This window comes from Solanum pennellii, chromosome 1, assembly GCF_001406875.1.
Source record: "Solanum pennellii chromosome 1, SPENNV200".
Taxonomy (NCBI): domain Eukaryota; kingdom Viridiplantae; phylum Streptophyta; class Magnoliopsida; order Solanales; family Solanaceae; genus Solanum; species Solanum pennellii.
Window position 1 is genome coordinate 4,092,081 of NC_028637.1, and position 5,007 is coordinate 4,097,087.

Genomic DNA, 5,007 nt, shown 5'->3' on the forward strand with positions numbered 1-5,007 from the left:
ATATATATATATATATATATATATATATAGTACTTTGAATGTAATGAATATGGAGAACATGCATAAACATAAACGTGAAATATGATAAGTCTTGAAAACATAATGATGCATGACCAAATAATACATATCAAAGTCTTGATAAGCTAAAATCATAAATCATGAGACAATGTCAACGTAACAATTGAAAAACATAACATAATATTAAATCATAATCTTTGAGGAAGTCATAACTTTTTAAGAAAATCATAATTCACTAACCGATATAAATCATGTGAGCTAAAACATGGTGGTGTCTTATTCTCATACCAAAAAGAGATTGTCCTACTTGCCAAGGTAAGTACCTTCATACTTAAGCTTAGGTTGATCCATTAGCTATGTCTAATCGAGACCATGTCGTACAGGCATACACAGTTTTGGGACAAAAAGATTGCTTCTACAAACCCGACCTTTACTAAAGGGAGAGACTCCATCCCAAAGTTCTCTTGGTATTGAGGAAACTTCCAACAAAATAAGCATAATCATATTATAATTATAATACTTGAAAAGGTAAGAATCCAGTAATACCGACCCAATCATAAACTTCATATCATAGAATAAATCCTTTAAAAATAATGATCTCCATAGAATATTAATAAAAGCACTTATCTCCAAGCAATTAAATCATGATCATCTTTCATAATGAGAATACTTCAATTTGAAGCAACCTCTTTCATAAAACATAATGATACTTTATCTAAAAACTATTGAAGAAGAAGGAAACTAACGATTGGAACATGTCAAAAGAACAGGTCTAACGCAGTTGACTGACATGTCTACAACAAATGTTAATGAAGAAGGAAGCTGAGGATTGGAACATGTTGAAAGAACAGGTCCAACGAAGCTGACTGGCGAGTTGACATCACTGTTGTAGAATTAGAGTCGCATTAGGATTAGACTAATTATATTTATTAGGATTAGATTTCGTCTAGAATTATATTACGACTAGGATTAGATTACTATTATAATTATAGTACAACTAGGATTAGATTATTTATAATTTCCTTATTATTATTATAGTAGTAATAGATATTCTAGTAGGACTCTAAGTATAATTAACTTAAGACTGTACAATTCTCTCCTATATAAGGAGCTTGTTACTCAACATTATTGATCTTAGGCATATTTATATGCCTAAGTAGTCAAAATGTGTCCATGAATTGATTATGTTTGAGGACGATCTTGAGTTATTAGCTTGGTTTTTTGGTATACTTGTGATGATTTTGCACTTACACACATGATTAGTGATTTCAGGAACCCTCGGAGAAATTGGAGTTGGAACAACAAAAGGAAAGAGCAAAGACGAGCATGAAAATGGCTAAGTATGGAAGCACCTAGGCGATGTGCGCCGCGCCAAGGACTGACATTCAGAGAGGTTCTAAGTCACACTTCTAGGCGCTGCACCAAGGCCTGACGCTCAGAGTCATTCTTCAGACACACTGCTAGGCGCGCTGCGCACGAAGTCAATTAGTGCCAGGCACTGTTAGGCGCGATGCAGGCGTGCCGCCCCAGCCCAATTCCGAATTTCCCAAGTTTTAAACATTTCCTAGGAATTCTAATTTGAGTAGGATTTGTTCTTAAATTTCTCTACTATTGAAAATAAATCCTTAGACCGCCATTGTTAGGGGTCGATGTTTGTTTAATCTGAAAGAGCAAGAAGTTAAGTTTGTAATCCTTTTAACTTTTTTATTTTTTTGATTTTGCATGAACGATTATCTTTTCTTGATTTCTAAAAGCATAAGTAGTTGAATGCCCTAGTTCTAGGATTGTGGTTACGAATTGATTGTTGAATATGTGAGGCTAATCTCCGATTATCAATTCAAATTATTTCTATATTCTTGTTTTACTATTTTATACTTGCACACCATAAAATATACCTAGTGTCTAATCTTAAAATCGACCAGAGAAGAGATTAGATAGACAAGAGAATAATAATCGACCCGATGAGAGATTATTATTATCTCAACATGCTCTGCGTTCCTTATTTCTCAATACAACACAACAAGTATAATGAATATAACAAGTACATATTACAAACACAAAAAGACAAGCTTCAATAAGTCACATCTTATTTATACAAGCATTATCACCCAACTGAAATTAATCACAACACATACTAGAAATCAAAGTATAACTCTAGATAAAATATAACCTACCTCAACCAAACACTTGGACAAGCAAGATACTTCATGTGACCCTTTCTTTCTCAAAGTCACATAATGCTCAAAATTGAAAACTAATAAATAGAACAGTATTTCATCATATTTTTTTTCAAACAATAACCTTGACCATTCATACTCACTTAGTTTTATCCTCTTTCAAGGTATAACTCATTAGCGAAGGGTAATATCATCATACAATAGTTTTTCCATCATAACAATAGCCTAACAAATGGAGTTTCTGTTGAAAAACTATATGCACAGCGGAAGCATATCATGATCTTTACTGCTTACATGAATAATAGATAATCAATACCATTTATACTAGAACACATAATCATGCTAGAACACATAAACATGCAAAATTTAATTCGATACAACCTCTGAAGCGTGAGAAGATACCTTCAAGCGAATCCCCAAGATAGATAAACCTTCAAGCGAATCTACAAGATAGCTGGTCTTCTACACTGATCCCAAGTCACATCCGAACTCTCTCAATACTTGGGTGGAAAAGTATCAAATAGAAAACTAATTCCTCTATCTTCTAGGTTAGGAGAATCCCTATTTATAGAGATGTCTTCATAATTCAAAAAGGACTAGAAAACCTAGTTTTTCTAGAAGACTAGAAACACCTATATTATTCTTCCTTTTATCATAGAATTAGAATTCTGAGTTTTAGTGAAATATGTGCAGTATAGGGACCACATAATTAATTATTCAGGCTTCCTATTATGGAAATAATTTCAAATAATTAATTTGAATTATTCTTACCATGATAAATTACAAATCACTCCATTAGAAATTCATAATTGCACTCCTCTATTTCGTAATTGCCTATTAAACACTTGTGTAATTCCCCATGTTATGATTTTAGATACTAATCAATAAATTAAATTACTGACGAATTTAACTTAATGATTAATTTCCTTTAGAGCATTGCTTAACTTATTTCATGTGTCGGATTCATAAATCCACATGCAAGATTTGGCACGATGAAAACTTAAAAGTTTCTCAAAAAGACATATCAATCAATCTTATAACGAGACATAAATTCAATCAACTAACTTATTATTTCACCAATATATATTATTATCATCTAACTTACCAAGCATATTGATTCATCTCAGAATCTCACCTTTTAATAAATTAAAACGATAATTAATATATACATATCATAATAGTTATATCAGGATTAAGAAAATAAGTACATTTAATAGTTTAGAGAATATGTTTTTGTTAGTCAGTCTAAAACAACTATCTCTACTTAGTCTCGTTCAATACATAAAAAATGTACTAGCACAAGAAGTTAAATCTATACCGTTCCCATAATTAGGACAAATTACATATAATCTTGAGCTACAATCGTATCCGATGACATGTCCAATTTTCATCCTAGATTGTGAACCAAAAACTTTATACTTATAAGAACCGATGATTTAATTCTCTGTGTATAAGCTAAAACTCTACACACTAAATCATCTACTATATAAGTAAATAGACACCATAAACGAATATATGATCAATTGAAATTGAACAAATATTTATTCTCTAATAAATATTATTTCTTCACACATGGTAAATAGTATATATCTCAAACAGTTTCTACTTTATTCTCCCCCTTAAGGGCAGTTTTTATGCCTAAGGAATCATTTATGGGGTTGTAAGTCCCACAACATCATGAAACATAATTAGATTATCAATTTAATGCTAAGAATTATAAATTAACAACTTAAAATCAATATAGCCTCTAATTACATTAACCTATATGCTTCCTCAAAAAATTCATGAGTTCTATGGTTCTTGTTATTTGTAGTTGTGATGATTTGACAAACTTAGGGACCTTGTAAAGGTACCAAGTTTCTTACTTGAGTATTGCAGGTTTATTACTTGAGTATTGCAGATGAAACAAACCCAGAGACCTAGTAGAGGTACCAGGCTCTCATGATGACGAGTCAGTTGACTGCCAGCTGGAGACGGTACAGAAAGTAGGTGCACACTTCCCGATGGCGTCAGAAAGTGTGACTTTTCCAACAAATGGCAAAGAGGTTTAGGAAAGTGACTTGTCCATATAAAAGGCATTTTCCTAAACATTTTTTGGCAGTTTTTGCAACTTGAGAGAAACCTCTTCAAGAACATTTGCAAAGTCTGCTAGAAAACAAAGGCAAAATTATTCCAAGAACAATAACAATCTCTGGAGCTTTTCGTGTAGTTTTTAGGAATACATTCTCTTGTTCTTAAACTGTAAACTATTCCTAAATCTATAAAGGAATTAGTGTGTAGTGTTAAAAAGTCTAGGTTGTCCAAGTGGGATAGCTTAGTGGGTAGATAGTTTTCTACTTAGGCTTGTTAAGCAATAGGGACTATTGCTTAAACGTGAGATTAAAAACTTTTTCTCACATTTGGTGTAATCGTATTTTACTTTTGCTTAGAAGATTAGTGAAAACGATTGAAAATCCTGTGAGACAGGTCGTGGTTTTAATCCCTTAAGCAAGGAGGTTTCCACGTAAAATCATCATGTTGATCTTACTGCATTTAACTTTCTGGTTTTATTCATTAGTGTAGTAAGGGACCTGGTCCATTACTTGTTAAATGAAGGCATATATTCTATCAAGTGGTATCAGAGCGGGCACTCCCTATTTGGTTAACACCAAGGAAGTGATATTTGTTCTAGAATGGCTGCTCCACTTAATCTTGAAGAAGGTCAGTCGTCGACAAGACCTCCTCATTTCAATGGACATTTCTACAGTTGGTGGAAAGTTAGAATGCATGACTACCTCATGGCTGAAGACAGCGAGTTATGGGATATTGTACT